Genomic DNA, 19,250 nt, shown 5'->3' on the forward strand with positions numbered 1-19,250 from the left:
GAGAGGGAAGCACACGTGCGCCCATGAGGATGGAGTGGTTTTGTAAAGCTGTAAGTCATTGATAGAGGAAAGGGTTTGTCTTGGGGAGGCAGTGAGCTCCCTGCAGCACAGGGATGCACACTGAGGAGAGGCGGTGCACAGGTGAGCACTGAAGCCTCTGATGTGTCGGTCTCCAGCTATGACACCCCATTTTCAGTGGGTCTGTGCTCCCGAGTGGACACAGGTGGTTCAGTGTGGGCACCGAGTCTGCCCCACCTGTACCCCGAGTTCCGAGAACCGGCCGTCCTCCGGTCTCCGTTGCCAGGTGTTGGGTATGCTGTTGACATCCTCCTCATACACCATGGGAATTTCAGCCCAAGGTCTCCTGAATCCACAGCTCTGGTTGGGGCCACAGCTTCTGCGGCCGAGGCTGCTGCTGGGGGCACTGAACACAGAGTGAGTTGGGTCAGTCTCGTGGGACGGACGGTGGAAAGGCTTGGCCCACTCTTGCCAAAGCGGGCAGGAGCTGTGTGAGCGGGGGACGGGGCAGGGGTTACGAGTGGGACTTCCACAGTGGGAGTAAGGCTGGGAAAATCACGGAGCTCGTGATGGGGCAGGGAAGAGGGAGAAGTTGATGCCAAGTGACGTGGAAGCTCATTTCAGATACCGAGCGTGAAGCTGAGACAGGGACAAGGAAGCAGGAAAAGGCTCTTGAGGGACCAGCTGTTACCCGGGGACCAGCACTGCCATTTGGTGTGTGCCTGTGATGTGCCACGGGCTTTCCACTTAATTATCTTTATTCATCAACAATTGCTAAGGCAGGAAATACTATCCCCACTTTATAGGGGAGGAAATTGAGGCACAGAGTGGCCAAGTGACTTGCCCTCAGTGACTTAGGAAACGGCAGAGATTCAAATACAGCTGTGTCTCCTTCGAATTCTATCTCTTTCCACTTTGCCGCCATCCCCCACCCCCCACCCCTGCCCCAGAGTGGGTGGGGATCAGGCACTAAAGCTACAGTTGTGCACACACAGCCTGGGTCCCTTGGTCGTAGGGGTGTTAAACCTGAGAGTTTAACATCACTCAGTTGTGCATTCCATGAAAAAAATAGATTTTTCTTTTATTTTTTTAAGTTTATTTTAAAAATTTATTTTGAGAGAGAGATAGAGAGCAAATGGGGGGAGGGCAGAGAGAGAGGGAGGCAGAATTCCAAGAAGGTTCCGTACCATCAGCACAGAGCCCCACTCAGGGGTCAAACCCACAAACCGTGAGATCATGACCTGAGCCCAAATCAAGCGTTGGATGCCCAACTGACTCTGCCACCCAGGCGCCCCATAGATCTTTTTCTTTTAAATGTATAAGCAGATGAGGTGCCTGGGTGGCTCAGTCGGTTAAGTGTCTGACTCTTGATTTTGGCTCAGGACATGATCCCAGGGTCATGGGGTCGAGCCCCGTGTCAGGCTCCACGATGAGTGTGGAGCCTGCTTAAGATTCTCTCTCTCTCTCTCTCTCTCTCTCTCTCTCTCTCCTTCTGCCCCTCTCCTCTGCTCACACACTCTCTCTCTAAAAATCAAATAGAAATACAGTAAATGTGTAAGTAGAGGGATAATAGAGAGAGAGCATGTGCATCAAGGGCACTTAGGCAACTAGCTGGATGACGTTTGACAAATGCATACACCTGTCCGGTCATCGCCCAGGCCAGGATACAGAACACTTCCATCAGCCCCTGTGTGTTTTTCTTAACACAACTCAGAACTCTATCGGAACAGCTAAATATATACATTAGTGGGTCATGTGCCACTAGATAGACCCTAACAAGATTTGCTAACATAGGTGCTGTGTTTTCTCTGCAAACGCTATGGTTTCCAGAGCTCAGAAGGGGAGGGGATGAGACAATTGTACAGCAGATAAGATCCTGAAGCCCAGCATTTGAGATGATTAATGGTCCCTGGGCTGCGCTCTTTTTTAGTCTGATATGGAAAGAGGGCAGCCTTGTTTAAATTCTCCCTGTTCCAGCCACTCCCCCGCCCCCCACCAACCAGGCTACTCTGTTATCTCAGCGAAGTCAGAATTAACTCGTGTTTAAACTACCGGGAACCTTAGAGAAGGTGAGTGATTGATAGAAACCCATCTCTTAACAAAGTCAAACGAGAATTTCCGAAGTGTCACCTGGGAACTGAGAACACTGCCTTATAGCCCTTGAAGCTTGGGGGGGGGGTGGGGTTCATTCTCCCTGGCAGGTGTGTGGGGCCCCTGCCACCCCCTGGCTTTGAAGAGGTGAGCAAGGAGGCCTGGGTGGCCATGTCTGGAGAAGGAAAGTGCCAGATGGCTGGGCAGGTGCTCCAGCTGACTTAACAACCTTATCAGATGCCCCGAGGGGCCCAGCCCTCAGCAGACAGTGATGTTTTGTGAAGGCAGCAAGAGAAAGTGTCCCCACTCCTCCCTTCCCTCTTCCCATCTCTTGAACCTGTCCCACATTGGTCGCAAGGCCATCCATTGGTTCTTAGCTGCTGACTGTCAGTCTGTCCCCAGAGGCTGCTGGCCAGGTCCCCACAAGGACCTTGGCTGTCTCCCAAACTCACCAGTTATGGACTGGCACGTGTGACAAATCACTCCGTGGCTGGCTGTGAGGTAGGATTCCTGTTTGAGTGGAAGGGGACGTATCTTACCACGGCCTGACTGCTCTGCCCTCCTGCACTGAGCCCCGAGCCTCCAGGCTTCAGTTTTTATCAGTGGGATGGAGGGGAGAAGAGAGTAACCCTGGGTGGCCTCACCCGTGGAAGAAGTGGCCAAGCTTCACATCCCAACTACTCTGATTATTGGTTACATATCACGAGTGTCAATCTCCAGTTGCAAATGCCCACCCCAGCCATCTTGGGACAGAGCCCAGTTCTTTCTGAATATACCTAAAATGATGTCCTTTGCCTATATTCAGCCTTTGGAGACTCGGGAGGCTAGATGTCCCCAGGATCACAATCCTTCCTGGCACCCCTGCTCCCATAAAAGATAGAAAGGAGCCTCCAGGTCAGGGTGGCCCCCTGCACACATGTGTTTCCCTCCTGCCCACTCCAAATCTCAGGGATATAGAGAAGAACCCATGTACAGAGGGTACCCATGATGACGAGGGAAACAGGAAGAGGGTCAACCTTGCGTTAAGTGACTAACAGTTTCCAGAAGGAAGAAAGTCATGGGTAATACTGAGCAGGAGTAGCTGAACACTCTCAGTGCTGCAAGAGGACAGGAAAAGCTTCAAGTGTAGAGTCCGAGGAAAGGAGTGGCCAGCTGCTTGACCTCTATTCTAGGAGGAGCTGGAAGAGCTCCTCTGGGGACAGACCCCTGGGGCTCCTGTTGTGTCTGATGGTGCTCTGCATCAGCGACCCTCAAATTCCGCGACACTCTCGAATCCCCAGAAATACCTCATGCCCAGGCTGTACCCCTGGGCAATGAAATCAGAATACTTGGGGAGGGGACCTGGGACCCAGCTGTCGTAAAGCTCCCTAACTGCATTCAGTGGGGGGTCATGGTTGAGAACCGCTGATCAAGGGGACACACTCTGTTCCGACATTGGGGAAGGGGTGATCAGCCCATTCACTGCTTGTTCCCACAGAGAGAAGGCTGCTGGTCAATAAGGGGGCTCTTTGGTTTGGTTTTTTTTTTTTCCTTATTTATTTATTTATTTATTTATTTATTTATTTATTTTAATATATGAAATTTATTGTCAAATTGGATTCCATACAACACCCAGTGCTCATCCCAAAAGATGCCCTTTTCAATACCCATCACCTACCCTCCCCTCCCTCCCACCCCCCATCAACCCTCAGTTTGTTCTCAGTTTTTTTTTTTTTAACGTTTATTTATTTTTGAGACAGAGAGAGACAGAGCATGAACAGGGGAGGGGCAGAGAGAGAGGGAGACACAGAATCTGAAACAGGCTCCAGACTCTGAGCTGTCAGCACAGAGCCCGACGCGGGGCTCGAACTCACGGACCGTGAGATTGTGACCTGAGCCGAAGTCGGACGCTTAACCGACTGAGCCACCCAGGCGCCCCTGTTCTCAGTTTTTAAGAGTCTCTTATGCTTTGTCTCTCTCTCACTCTAACCTCTCTCTCTTTTTTTTTCCTTCCCCTCAATAAGGGGGCTCTTTGAATACACCCCCTGGCCTGGGCCTTCATCACCTGGAAAGGTGGGCCAGTGTCTCCCTCCCTCATGGCCCTGTCTCCACCCTCCCTGCCTGTCCTCCACAGCCCTGAGCTGATCTTCCTAGGGATTGCCTCCAATCCTGTCACTCCAATCCCTGCCCTCCACGGCAGACCAAGAGCAGCTGTGGAGACTCTCTAACAGATCCCCATGCTTTTCTGTCTAGACGAATTTCTTCTCCTGGCCCTAATACTCTGGTCAAACTGAGGGTAGGAGTTCATCTTATTCTTCCTGCACCCCCTCTCCACCCCCAGTGCCTGGTCAGGGGACCCGTGCATAGATGGTCACAGAAAGGGCTCGTTTTGCTGAACTGAGCGGTGTCTCTGGGCTGTAGAATGAAGGAAACAGGATTTGTCCTTGCTGAGCTGTTCTGGCCACAGATGGCCTATTCTGAGGGGAAAAGGCGGATTATAAGTAGCTTGAAAGCTCAAGCATTTTTCTCAACCTACCATTTTTGGCCGTTATTTGTGTTTTATTTTGAATACGTTCAGCGTAAATATCTGTACTGATTTTGCTGATCATTAAAATAAAACATGTTCGTTAATAAGTCTTAAAAACCAGAAATATAGGGGCGCCTGGGTAGCTCAGTCAGTTAGGCGTCTGACATCAGCTCAGGTCATATTCTCATGGTTCGTGCGTTCGAGCCCCGCGTCAGGCTCTGTGCTGTCAGCTCAGAGTCCAGAACCTGCTTCGGATTCTGTGTCTCCCTCTCTCTCCGTCCCTCCCTTGCTTGCGCTCTGTGTCTCTCAAAAATGAATAAACATTAAACAAATTTTTTTAATAAAGTAAAAAAACAAACAAACAAACAAACCCAGAGATACATATGAAGTAGAAAGTAAATCTCTCTCTGTTACCCTGCCCAGGAATAACCATTGTCAACAGATCCATGTCTAAACTTGCTGACTTTTTGTTATCTGTGTAAACTCTTTTCTCCCTCAAGTGGGTCCACGCTCTGCATACCGCTTGTCATCAATGAACCATAGTCATGAATGTGCTTTCCAGTTGACACAAAACTCATCTCATGTAACCACTGTCTGATATTCCACCTCCCTTTGTTAAACCAGAGTCCCCTCTTGGTCGACTGTTACATTGTTCCCAACTCTAGCTGTTAAGTATCACTTTTAGTTTGTGAAAAAGTACATTCTAGAAATAATTCATGAAAAAAAAAAATGGGAACAAAAAGCAACAGCACTCACTCACTGTGTCTCACCCAACTATTTGGCCATAGTTACTTCTGGGCATCTCTCTTCCCGTATGTTTTTGCTAAAACATTTTAGACTCAGGGTGTAGGCAATTTGGATCCTCCTTTCACACTCATTTCACCATGAACTTATACCATATTAGGAGTCAGTTGTCCTGACTGTTGGCTTTGGAAGCTGCTTTAGATTCCTTGAGGGGGCTGTACAGAGTTTTCTCAGTCCTTGCCCTGCTGCAGGGCATCTTGGTTGTGATGAACAGTCTGGTGAGGATGCTTCCATTCTCCTAAGAACTGTAATTATAATTCCTGGTCAGGGGCGCCTGGGTGGCTCAGTCGGTTAAGCATTCAACTTCCGCTCGGGTCACGATCTCACAGTTCATGAGTTTAAGCCCCGCGGTGGGCTCTGTGCTGACAGCTCAGAGCCTGGAGCCTGCTTGGGATTCTGTGTCTCCCTCCCTCTCTGCGCCTCTCACGCTCTGTCTCTCTCCCTGTCAAAAATAAATAAGCATTAAAAATAATAATAATTCCTGGTCAGAGTGATGGTGCTCTCCTCCAAGATGCTTATCACCGGTTCTATGTTTCAGTAATTTCCTTCAATACCTGCCTCCCAAAGGGAAATACGTGTTCTAGAAGGTGTCTCTCTCTGTGTGCTTTCTCACCTACTCTCCCTTCTGTTGCTTCCTCCCCCGGCAGCTGCTCACCAGACCCAGTTAGAGGTTACTTCTTGAAGACCTTCCCCGACAAAGGAGTGCCTGGGCTTGCTGTCATCTGCTGTGTGTAGCCACATGGCCCCGTGCTTCCACACCCATTCTCTGTTTGACAGTGTGAGTTACTCACCAGTCGATCCTCAGTGGATGAAAGGGAGGGCAATGTGGGGGGTGGGAGGAGGTTGGGGGCGAGGGCAAAAAGGAAGGCCCGGTCCACCTCCCACAGATTGCCCTCTGGCTCCCTCCAGGCCCTCTGGTGCCTGGTGGAGGTAGACAGGAGGTCCATTCTAGCTCGCCCACCCCATCACACCTGCCCTCAGAACAGGCCCTCCCCCCACTCCCCGGTGCTTGGGCTGCCAGACCCCAGGAGTTAGGTGGTGGATGGGGAGGAGGCTTGTGCTTGTGGGTGGCCAGGCCACCCCCCTCTTCCAGCCATCCCAGCTGCCCCCATATACAGGGGCCAGGAAGGACTGTTTGTTCAGTCTTCATAACAGAGGGGTGATTACCGGCGCTGGAGGGGAAGACCAGCCAGCCTTGGTCCCCTCACCTGATAGCCTCCCTAGGTTTTATTGAATCTCTGTGTCTCACAATTACCTGTAATTTCATTGCCTTCGTGGGAAGAAGAGTGCTTTTCCCTGCAGCTAAGATTTTTCACCTTCCCTGGATTTGGCCTCCTCGGCCCCCAGCTTCTTCTCCTCATTTTCAACAAGCATCATGAACAATCCTTCCCCCCACCCCAGCTCTGCCCGCACCCCTACCCTGGCCACTCACTCCTCAGCCATTCTCCCACAGTTGTCCTGCCCTGAGAGAGAGAGGAGGGTGGGACAGGAAGGCCCTCAGGCCCTTCCGGGACCCCCAGCTTGAGGGACACACTCCATGGGGCTCTGTTCTGTGGCTGATACCGATACTGAAACAGGAGAGAAGGTGCTGATGGTTTCTTACCTCTCTTTCCTCCCCAAAGACCTTCTTCTGACCCTGGATCTCAAGCACATCTAGAAGGAGGAGAGCAGTGGAGCTCAGGTTTGGCTTTACTCATTCATTCATTCATTCATTCATTCACCATTTTAACAAATACTCGTTAGGACTCTAATATGTAGTAGGCAGTTGGCAATCAAGGACTACTTAACACAGGCTTATTCAGCACAGTTCCCAGGTGAGGCGTGGCCATAGACATAATTTTAGGACATGGTAGCTGCCTTTGAGAAATTTCAAATCTGCCTGGACATAGAGACGGTTGTAGATTGAATAGCTGATCGGATCCAGCACTGTTGGAGGTAATACTGTTATCCTTGTTTCAGAGAGGAGACAAGTGAACCTCAGAGCCTGTAGCCCTCCCTCCTCTCACTGCCTGCTTTACCCTTTGTGATTCAGTACTGCTGAACCGCAGACACCAGGTTCTTTTGCATTTCAGACCTTGGCCCCTGTGGTCCCCACGGCCTGGAACACCATCCCTGCCTCTCCTTCGCCATCTTCTGTAGCATTCATTTTCAGAGTGCTGAGCTGAGTGCCCATCTAGCCACCTTGCACAGACCTCTACCTGAGTGCTCACCGCATCATACAGAAATTAGCTGTGAGCGTGAGTGTCTTTCCAACTAGACGGTAGGCTTCTCCACGGCAGGACTTGTGACTCATTCGCCCCAGTCCTGCCACGTGCCACCCAGAGCCTGGTACAGAGCCAGAATTCTAGAAAGATCGGCTGAAAATAACAGATGGGTGAAGTCACTTGTCTAAAGTTGCACTGCTAGCATGGGGTCAAAATGAGATTGGAACCACAGTTGTTGTTACTGTTAGGCGCCTTTATGTGAGTTAGGACAAAGCTCCCTCTCTGAGTGGATGGACTGCAAAAAGAGGCAAGCCTCTGCATGGACCAGTGAGAAAAAGACACTCCATCCCTGGCTGCTGCAGCTCTGTGCCAGGGTCCCAGCTTGGCTGAGCCAGAGCAAGGACAAGATTTCAGCCCCCTTCTTGCTGCCCAGGAGTCCCAGCTCAGACACAGCAAGGGATGGCCTGTTTAAACCCAGGGCAGTCCTCCTCCTTCTTTTTTTTTTTTTTAATTTTTTTTTTAACGTTTATTTATTTTTGAGACAGAGAGAGACAGAGCATGAATGGGGGAGGGTCAGAGAGAGAGGGAGACACAGAATCTGAAACAGGCTCCAGGCTCTGAGCTGTCAGCACAGAGCCCGATGTGGGGCTCGAACTCACGGACCGCGAGATTGTGACCTGAGCCGAAGTCGGACGCTTAACCGACTGAGCCACCCAGGTGCCCCAGGGCAGTCCTCCTTCTGAAGCCCATACTCTTCTTCTCTGCCAGTGAACAGGAGCAATTCTCCCTAAACATTTCTAAGTCAAAAGAAAACTCTAGTGTGTGTGTGTGTGTGTGTGTGTGTGTGTGTGTGTGTGTGTTTGTGTGTGTGTGTTTGTGTGTGTGTGAGAGAGAGAGAGAGAGAGAGAGAGAGAGAGAGAGAGATTTTTTTGGCCAGAGCAACCCTCATCCTGTTGCCTGAGCATAGGTACCCAAGACAGTGGGAACATTGTCCAAGAAAGACAGGGCTGCAGGGTCACCGAAGATAAAGAAAAACCACTGTGGGGACAGGAAGCATTTTGCCGAGAGCATGGAGGGAAGGTACATCTTCCAACAGTTGATAAGAATTTGGATTTGGAATCTGAAGGCTGAGGAACTATAAGCAGAAACTGAGCATTTCCTGGAATTAGCAATAAAGGACTTAACTATAAAGATGTGAGCCTTGTAGGGCGAGAATAGAGTGGCAGATCTCAACGAGGGGCAAGTGAAACTGAGCCTCAGTTTCTGCATCTGTAAAGTGGGGATAACAATCTCTAAGTCCCAGGGGATCAATGACATAATGTAGGTGAAATGATTGGCATAGAAGTATGTGCTAAATGGAGACGGTGAGATGATCTTCATAAAAAGATTGATGATGATAATGATGGTGATAATAACATGGCGGCAGTGGTATAATACTTAGGGTAAGAAATGTGTGCCACTGAATATAGAGGTGAAAAGAGTGCAGCCAGCCTCTTCTAGAATAGGAGAAAGAACAAGAGCCTCTCATCCTGCTTTTGTTCCCATCTCCTCCTCTCGTGGCTAATGCACATACCGAGCAGATTTGCTAAAAGCCCTGGCAGAAGAGCCACAGGAGGACTGAAGTGACCAGAGAGGAAGCTCTCAGGTCCTCCAGGCCCCCCTCCCTAGCACTCCATCATCCCACTCACTTGGGGACCCTGTGTGCACTAGGACTCCCAAGAGGGACAAAGGAGTACGGGCTGCCGTGGGGGCTCAGGACTCAATGTTCTTCCTCGGCTGGGAGCACAGCGGGAGGGAGCGGTGGGCAATTAGAAGTTGGAACATCTGGGAGAGGCAGGCAGAAGGCTGCGGAAATATCACATGTGTCATCTGAGGCACTGCCCTGCCTGTACAGAAGGCTGGTATCAGCACTGGGCAAATCTTTATTGCATGCCCATATGCCTGCCACTGTGTTAGGCCTCTGGGATCAGTAGGTGCAAAACAGAAATGGTTCCTGTTTTCACGGTGATGACTTTAAATGTAGCCGAATCCAAATACTCTGTTAGTTTCTTTTTTTTTTTTTTTTAATTTTTTAATGTTTTTATTTATTTTTAAGACAGAGACAGAGCACGAGTGGGAGAGGGGCAGAGAGAGGGGGAGACACAGAATCCAAAACAGGCTCCAGGCTCTGAGCTGTCAGCACAGAGCCCGACGTGGGGCTCGAACTCACAGACCGTGAGATCATGACCTGAACTGAAGTCGGACGCTCAACCGACTGAGCCACCCAGGCGCCCCATCTTTTTTTTTTTTTTTTTTTTTTTAATTTTTAAACACTTACTTATTTTTGAGACACAGAGAGACAGAACGTGAGCGGGGGAGGGGCAGAGAGAGAAGAAGACACAGAATTGGAAGCAGGCTCCAGGCTCTGAAGTGACAGCAGAGAGCCTGACGCGGGGCTCAAACCCATGAACTGTGAGGTCATGACCGGAGCCAAAGTTGGACCCTCAACCGACTGAGCCACCCAGGCGCCCCTCTATTACCTTCTGAGTGAAAGCATTCACAGCTACTTAGGCCAAATACTTTGGAATATACTTGCTTCTTTTCTGTCTCTCTCTCACACTGCTTATCGAAGCCATTGGCAATGTATCTTCAATATATAGTTCACATTTGACCACTTCATACCTCCTTTCTCACTCAAATCCAGGCGACCATCATCTCTTGCCTGGTCTATTGCAGTAGCCTCCTGGCTGGTCTCTCAATAGTCTCCTCTCCCTGTGACAGCCAGAGTGAATCTCCTCCTCCTCCTCCTCCTTCTTCTTCTTCTTCTCCTCCTCCTCCTCCTCCTCCTCCTCCTTCTTCTCCTCCTCCTCCTCCTCCTCCTCCTCCTCCTCCTCCTCCTTCTTCTCTTTTAATGTTTTATTTATTTTTAAGACAGAGAGAGACCGAGCATGAGTGGGGATGGGGCAGAGAGAGAGGGAGACACGGAATCTGAAGCAGGCTCCAGGCTCCGAGCCATCAGCACAGAGTCCAATGCAGGGCTCGAACTCATGAACCGTGAGATCATGACCTGAGCCGAAGTCGGATGCTCAACCGACTGAGCCACCCAGGCTCCCTCAGAGTGAATCTTCTGAGACACAAATCTGCTTAAGCTGTTCCTCTGCTCAGAGCCCTCCTGTTGCTCTTTATTTCATTCTGCATTGAAGGCAAGTCCTTGCAAAGACTCAGAAGGCAGTCCTAGTCTTGCTTCTGGTTGCCTCTTTAACATCAGACTCTGAGAGCAACAAAACGAAATCCACTTCCTGGAAAAGGTAGGGAGGAAACACAACCTTGGGCCTCCTTTACCCCTGGCAGATTTTCCTGGAAGCACAGTGTGACAGCCTCCCCACGTGGGACTCTGCATTAACTTGACAAACAGCAAGAATCAGTCATGGGAAGGCAGAGCCTTTTAAAGACATCCCTATAAATAGATATTAAATACAAGTTAAAAATTAAGGACCAGCCTCACACAGGGAGAAGGTGTTTGCAGTCTTACTAAAGGATCCATCTCCAGAATATATAAATAGTTCCTACAAATCAATAAGGAAAAGTATCCCAGGAGAAAAATGAGCCAAGGGTATGCAAAGGCAGGTCAGCGTAAAAGCATGAACGGCCAATAAACATCTGAAAAAACAAATTAGTCAACCTCATCAGTAATCAAGAAAATCTAAATTAAAACAATAAAATGTCATCTGCTGCTAATGTCATGGGCAAAACTAAGAAAGATTGATGACACATAGTACAGGCGAGGGTGCAGAGTAATGAGAATACAAACCGATACAACCTTTTTGTAATTAGCACTCTGACTTTTGAAATGCTAACTTTTCGGGGCGCCTGGGTGGCTCAGTCAGTTGAGCATCTCACTTCGGCCCTTGTCACGATCTCACCGTTCTTGAGTTCCAGCCCCGCATGGGGCTCTGTACTGACAGCTCAGAGCCTGGAGCCTGCTTCGGATTCTGTGTCTCCCTCTCTCTCTCTGCCCCTCCCCGGCTCATGGTCTGTCTCTCTGTTTTTCTCAAAAAAAAAAAAAAAAAAAGATATGCTAACTTTTGACCTAGTAATTCTACTGTTTAATATATGTCTTGTATGTTTATGCTTGTGCCCTAAGGTATAGGTAAAAGATTATTCATTGAGGCAGCTTATACAGGTGAAAATTGAAAGAACCCTAAATGCCCATAAATAGGAATATAGTTAAATGAAGGGCGTTCATAGTGTGGAAAGAGTTAGATCTCTAGGTGCTGACCTAGAACAATCTCAAAAATATTACTGACAAATGCAAAAGGCAAGTTGCAAAACGATACGCAAGGCAATATCCATTCGTGTTTAAAGAAAAAAGTGAAGCGAAATCCTATTTATAGATCTCTGATTGTTCATACATTTGTACCAATAATGCATAGAAAGGCCTGGAAGGATAGATGTGTAATTACGAGGTGGAAGGGGTGGGACTGAGGATGTGAAGGCGAGTTCCAGTTTTTACTCTCTTCTGACATCATTTGCCAGACTTTTACCAGAGAATTGTGTTTGTGTATTATTTTTGTAATTACAAGTTGTGCACAAATGCATTTGTATATTATTGGTTGAATTTACAAATTCATGTAAACATTAAGTCTCTTTTACAAACACAATGGCTTTCCCACATCCAAACCCCCCAGTATACCCATTTCACGGATGGGAAAGCAGGCAGAGAGAAATGACTTGCCAAAGCCACACAACAAGCCAGTGGCGGGATTGCAGGATGAAGCCGATACTCACAGAGAAATTAGAGCGGTCAGCCTGGGGTAGGCACACGGAAGTAGGAAACAATCTTTATCTTCAAGGGCCTTACAGCCTCACTGATGATGAAAATTTGCAAGATTCCAAGACAAGGTGGCCCAGCATGGTGAGAGCCAAATTACCACGTTAACACTGATGGAGACTAAATGCAGATGGTCCCGACTTACTATGGTTGGGCTCAAGATTTTTCAGCTTTACGACAGCGGGAAGGCAATATGCATTCGGTAGAAAGCACACGTCCGATTCTAACTTCTTGTTTTTTCCCAGGTCAGCGCCATGCCATACGATGCTCTCTGGTGGTGCTTAGCCATGGGACCATGAGGGTGAACAACCGATATTCTGACAACCATTCTGTGCCCAAATGACCATTATTCTGTTTTCGACTTTTAGCACAGTGTTCAACAAATGACATGAGGTAGTCAACACTTTATTATAAAGTAGGCTTTGTGTTAGATGATCTTACCCAGCTGTAGGCTAATGTAAGTGTTCTGAGCACGTGTAAAGTAGGCAAGGCTAAGCTATGCTGTCCAGTGCATTTTTGACTTATCATATTATCTTTTTTTAAATTTATTTTGAGAGAGAGAGAGAGAGGGAGAGAGAGATTGGGAGACAGAGAGTCCCAAGCAGGCTCCATACTCCCAGCGCAGAGCCTGATGTGGGGCTCGATCTCACGAACCATGAGATCACGACCCAAGCCAAAATCAAGAGTCAGATGCTTAACTGACCAAGACACCCAGGTTACCCTCAACTTATATTTTCAACTCATGATGGGTTTATCTGGATGTAACACCACTAAAAGTCATGGAGGATGTGCCAGGCAGAGTGTTGAGAGCTTTAAATGCAATACTTAATTTTATTTCCTGCTGACCTTATAATATAGGTACTACAATTACTATCTCCATTTTACAGATGGGAAAACTGAGGTGCAGATAGGTTAAGTAAGTAAGTAGGAAGTACTGGAGGTCAAATGAAACCAGTTTCACTGCAACCTAACACCCCCTTTTTCTCTTGGGGAAAACTTATATGCCAGAGGTCAGCAGAGAAAAGAAGGCAAGGCCCTATTGTCCTGTTGTCCCTATGCAGTGTTATGCTAGGGACAGGGCACTAGGAGTCCACATTCCAGGGGAAGGGAATTCCTTCTATTGCTCTGTCTTCACGTAGGCAAAGCCTGAGAGTAAGCTTATCAGTGAAGAGAGACACAGGCTGCCTGGATGCCAGACAGGGTGGAGGGGACTTTTACTCTCTGCTGTTGTTGCTGTTGTTATGGGAAATTTCCAACATATACAAAAGTGGAGGGAAAACTGTGATGAACTCAATGTCCAAGAATGCTTTTGGTCTAAACTCTGTCCCACAGGGAAGGCTTTCCTGGAAGAAATAAGAGGAGCTCCAGAAAGTCCTGCCTTCTCCATGGTGGGCGGGAATGGATAGGGAGGGCTGTGGGGGGGTGGGGGGGGGGAGGAGGTTGGGCTGACCTCTGAAGAGGGGCTGAATAGAGAAGGGGAAGGCCTGCAGCCCACTCACAGCTGTCTCTACAGACCACCCCAGCCACGGAGCTGGGGACGACCTGAAGGTTAGAGCTCCTCCCACTTGTTTTTCAACTTGAGATATAATGTGCATGCCATAGAATTCACCATTTAAAAATGTACAGTTCAAGGGTGACTGGGTGGCTCAGTCGGTTAAATGTCTGACTTCAGCCCCAGGTGATGATCTCACGGTTTGTGGGTTTGAGCCCTGCGTTCAGCTCTGTGCTGACAGCTCAGACCCCGGAGCCTGTTTTTGATTCTGTGTCTGCCTCTCTCTCTCTGCCCCTCCCCTACTCATGCTCTGTCTCTCCCTCTCTCAAATATAAATAAACATAAAAAAATAAGAATGTACAATTCAGTGGTTTTGAGTATACTCACAGAGATGTGCAACCAACACCCCCATCTAATTCCAGTACATTTTCATCACCCTGTAAAGAAACCCTGTATTTATCAGCAAAATTCCCATATTCCCCTCTTTCTTCAGCCCCCAGCAACCACTAATTTACTTTCTATTTTCAGGGATTCTGGATTTTTCATATACGTGGAGTCAGGCAATATGTGGCCTTTTATGTCTGGCTTCTTTCACTTAGTATAATATTTTCAAGGTCCATTGATGTCATAGCACATATCAGCACTCCAATCCTTTCATGACTAATCTTCCATCATATAGATATACCACCTTTGGTTTATCCACCCATCCATTCATGGACCTTTGAGATGTTTCCACTTTGTAGCTATCATGAATAACATTGCTATGAACATTTGTATACAAGTTTTTATAAGGACATGTTTTTATCTCTCTTGATCATATATCTAAAGGAAGTATTTCTAGGTCATACAGGAACTCCGTGTTTAAGTTCTTAAGAAACTGCTGAACTATTTTCCACAATGGCTGTAGCATTTATTTCCACCAGCAGTATAAGAGAATTCCCATTTTCTGCATCTTCATTAATATTTATTTTCCTTTTTGAAAATTATAGCTGTCCTAATGGCTGAGGAATGGTATCTCACTATGGTTTTGATTTGTATTTCCCTGGTGACTAATGACGTTGAGCAGCTTTTCATGTGTTTGTTGGCCATTTGTATATTTTCTTTGAAGAAATATCTGTTTGGGTCCTTTGCCTGCTTTTCAACTGGTTTGTCTTTTTGTTATTGAGTGGCAAGGGTTTTTTTAAGAAATATTTTTGATGCTGTACCCTGATCAGACATATGATTTGCAAATATTTTCTCCCATTCAGCGGATTGTCTTTTCACTTTCTCATAAGTGTCTTTTGAAGCAAAACATTTTAAAATTTTAATGAAGCTCAATTTATCTATGTTTTTCCTTTGGTTGCTTGTGCTTTTGGTGTTATACCTAAGAAACTGTTGCCTAAGCCAAGGTCATAAGGAATTATGCGTATGTTTCCTTCTAAGAGTTTCATAGATTGGCCTTTATATTTAAGTCTTGGTATATTTGGAATTGGTTTTTGTAGATGGTGTGAGGTGTGAAGCTTCTTTTGAGTTATTCTTCAACACCTGCTGCCAGGGAAGCTCCTAATTTTAATTACCAGGCTCAGCACAGAGGCAGCAGGCCCCAAACATTTCCATCTGGGTAGCACTGGATAGTTTAAACTACATTCTTTTATGTGATCTCTCTAATAATGAAGTCAGATAATTACCCGATTTTATTTTGTTTTTTTTTTTTAATGTTTATTTTATTTTTGAGAGAGAGGGAGAGCGAGAGCAAGTAGGGGAGGGACAGAGGCAGAGAATCCCAAGCAGGCTCTGTGCTGTCAGCACAGAGCCCGATGCAGGGCTTGAACCCACAAACCGTGAGATCATGACTGGAGCCAAAGTTGGATGCTTAACCGAGTGGGCCACCCAGGCGCCCCTCCCCAATTTCAGGTGTAAGAATACAGACTTGGAGAAGGTGAGTGAGTTGCTTAAAATCATGTAGGAACCCGAAAGGCAGAGTCAGAATTTGGTACTAGAGGAGATAACCCTGGAAGAGGGGAGAGGGGCGATGGAAATCCCGGGTCATGGTCTCAGTTCTTCCGCTTGTGTTTGTATGAACTTGTACAAGTCAGGTACCTGTTGGGGTCTCAACTGCATCATGGGTGGGCAAGGGAGTTGATCTTGGGTAATTAGAATAATACTTTAATGAGCACCTACCACATTCCAGGCTCTGTGCAGGCCGCTTTAAGTATACCACCTCTAATCTTTCCAATAACCTTACTAGGCAGGCAACTCTTCCTTTCCCAGAAGAGAAAATGAAAACTGTGCAGTCAGTACCTGAGAACACAGTCTGGAAATGTCAAGGCTGGACAGAGAACCCAGCCTGTTTCCTTTCTGCTACCTACCCTTCCTGAGTCTGTGTGCTTATCTGTAAAGGTTAATTAACGTTCCTTCCTCCTACGATTGCTGTGAGCAATGTGGGCAGAGCCCTTCATTCGTGGGCTGAATCCTTACTGGGCACTTACAAGACGCTAAACCCAGCTGTAGGTGAGGATAGAACAGAAAACAAGACAAAATCCCTGCTCTCATGGAGTTGACATTCTAGAAGGGGGAAGGGAAACAGAACAAGGAAAGAAATTTACACACACACATCAGGTAATATCAGACAGTGATGAGTGCTAACAGAAAACAGCGGGTGGCAGTGGAGTGAAAGCAGCCAGGAAGCCATCAGGTGACTCATGCACAGAGGACTGAATGATCCAAAGGAGGCAGAGAGGGAAATCTGGGGGCAGACTGTCCAAGTAGAGGTTATGGGACTAGGTTAGTGCAAGAAGCTTCTCTGTACTTCCACTCTGTGCCAGCAACTGCTTTGGGCAGAGTGTTCAGAAATGAATACAGTCCAGTGGTCCAAGTGCTCGCTGTGAGGGAGGAGACAACACACAGCAGATCATTTCTTGGCCGATGAATGGGTGCATCTAATTACGAGGCGAAACATTAGTTAAAAAAATTTTTTTAAAAGTTTTATTTATTTTTTTGGAATTTTTAAATGTTTATTTATTTTTGAGAGAGAGAGAGAGAGAGAGAGAGAGAGAGAGAGAGAGAGAGAGAGAATAAGCAGGGAAGGGGCAGAGAGAGGGAGAGGGAGAGAGAGAGAATCCCAAGCAGGCTCCAAGCCCGATGCAGGGCTCGAACTCATGAACCCTGGGATCGTGACCCAAGCCGAAATCAAGAGTAGGACGTCTAACCGACTGAGTCACCCAGGTGCCTCTGAAACATTAATTTTACCCATGTTTTTGCAAACGTGTCCTGCAGGCGCGGAGACCTCACCGTAAGAGCTCACCAACGTGACCAGGTTAGTGCTCCCTGTTAATTTTTCCTTCACAGCCACTGGGCCCCTGTGGTTTCGATCCCCCCTCCAGGCACCAGGGTGCGCTGTATCTTCTCTTGGTGCCGGCTGACGACGACGCCGCGCTCTCCCCACTTCTTGCTGAGCCGCACTTCCGGCGGCAAGCGGAAGCGGGGACTCTCAGCCGCCGGAGCCGGAGGCATGGCGGGGGCGGGGCTGGGGGAGGCGCGTGCCGAGCAGGCCGGGGGGTCCGTCTCCCCGGCCCTTTGAACCCGGAGCGTACAGGTGAGGACCTCTCCTTTCTTGGCCCAGCCCCCAAGCCCGTCAGGCCCTTCCCGAGGCCTCCCCGGCTTCCCGCCGCGGGGTGGCCCCCTCCCTGCCAGACGCCGAGGCTCCGCGGCCCCCGCCCTCCCTGAGCCGTCTCTTCCCATTGAGGCCCCGCCCCGGGCTTCTCTTTCCGGGGGCGCCCCCTTGGGTGTGTGTGCCCGCCCCTCGGTATCCCCTTACCGTTTTTGGGAGCTGTCACGAGGAATTGGGGGGGGGGGGTGCACCGGCCCCCGTGGGGAAGCCGAGACGCAGCAGAGGAAAAGGACAGGTCTAGTGCCACTCGACGAGCTAGTGGCCCTATCCAGCCAGGCTTTCTTCTCGTTCCATAAAAAACGTGCCGAACGCACACGAGGGGCCAGCCCCATCGCTAGGCTCTGAGAAAACTTCGGTGACTGGTGTGGACGTGGTTGCTTCCTATCCGGGGGGGTCCCGTTTAGTGGGGGGACTAAATTATTAAACGCACAACCCTGCAAGTACAAGTGCGTATTCAAGTCGTGGCCGTTAATGTGGAGAAGACAAAAAATAAACAGGGAGCCCTGTGTTGGAGAGAATGGTCAGGGAAGACTTCCTGGAGGAGATGGCAGTTAGGCTGCAACTTGAGAAGTTATGGCAAGGGCCTGGGGAAAGACGTTCTAGGCAGAGGGAACAGCACCTGTGGATACCTGAGTTGGCAAAGAGCTTGGGGTGAGGCCGGTCCAACGTGCAGGAGATGAAGCTTGAGAGGTGTCACGTAGTGTGATGGGCGTGCAGAACACCCACCACCTAGTGCCACGGATAGGAGTAAAATGCAGGGACAGAGTTGCAAGCGTGGTTAGTGCCGTGAAGGAGAGGTGTGGCCAGTAAGTTAGTATTTTAGCTAATGGGGAGTCGAAGGAAGACTCCTCTGAGGAAGTGATTATGAGGCTGATGGCTGAATTGGGAGTTAACTCAGCAAAGGGAGGAGGAGAGCTTTTTTAGATTTGGTTAACAGCAGGTGCCAAGCTTCCGAGACAGGAGGTAGGGTCCCTCTTGAAGAAAATAAATGGTTAGAGTTAACGGGAAAAGATGAGGCCGGAGAGGCAGAGCTGAGACCTTTGAGCATCTGGTTGGCATGTTGAGGGCTTGATTCTTCTCTTTAAGGGCAGTGGGGAGATACTGACCTGTATTAGTCCACAGGGGAAAGGACGCGGTCACCAAAGCATTTTGGAAAGGTCACTCTGGCTGTTGAAAGGAGTGGATTTAGGTAGGAAGCTGGTGCAGTAACGCAGACGTGAAAGTGTAAAAGTTCGGAGAAGGGTGCCGGCAGCTTGTGATAGGAGTAAGTGGAAGATTAGAGAGGACTGTTTAGAGGGTAGAATCTCCAGAGTTTGGTGACTGATCAGGGGGCTGAGGGAAAGAGGGATCAAGGAAGACTGTCAGGTTTCTGGTTCCTGCTAGCTGGAGAGTTGCTAGGCCATTCACTGGCCTGAGGGAGCTGGGAGAGGGCCAGATTTTAGGACACTCGTAAGTTCCTCTCTTTTTTCCTAAGTCTCACCCTGACTAGAGGGGACTTTCATTACATACTTTTTCTATAGTGTTTGAATTTTTATGAGCGTGTACTTTTATAATCAGAACAGCGAGAGAACAAATTGAAAAAGCCTTGAAAAACTCCATGTCTCTCAAAATCACAATTGTGTGATATAAAATTGTGTGTGTGTGTGTGTGTGTGTGTGTGTGTGTGTGTGTGTACA

At 48.4% G+C, this 19,250-nt stretch overlaps 1 protein-coding gene across 2 annotated transcripts in view; it reads left to right on the forward strand.

Annotated features, from left to right (window-relative positions):
* Positions 1 to 19,250, forward strand: part of DET1 (DET1 partner of COP1 E3 ubiquitin ligase) — a 92,485-nt gene that overhangs the window by 16,927 nt on the left and 56,308 nt on the right. The window contains exons 2-5 of one of the 2 annotated variants that reach the window (XM_042941048.1): positions 6,067 to 6,197; positions 7,042 to 7,100; positions 12,679 to 12,826; positions 17,181 to 17,220. The gene's annotated coding sequence lies outside the window, so the exon portion shown is untranslated. Of the gene's footprint in view, positions 1 to 6,066; positions 6,198 to 7,041; positions 7,101 to 12,678; positions 12,827 to 17,180; positions 17,221 to 17,397; positions 17,500 to 19,250 lie in introns of those variants that run through there. The other variant, XR_006203334.1, reaches the window with a different exon arrangement.

The sequence above is a fragment of the Panthera leo genome, chromosome B3 (assembly GCF_018350215.1).
Source record: "Panthera leo isolate Ple1 chromosome B3, P.leo_Ple1_pat1.1, whole genome shotgun sequence".
NCBI classification, from domain to species: domain Eukaryota; kingdom Metazoa; phylum Chordata; class Mammalia; order Carnivora; family Felidae; genus Panthera; species Panthera leo.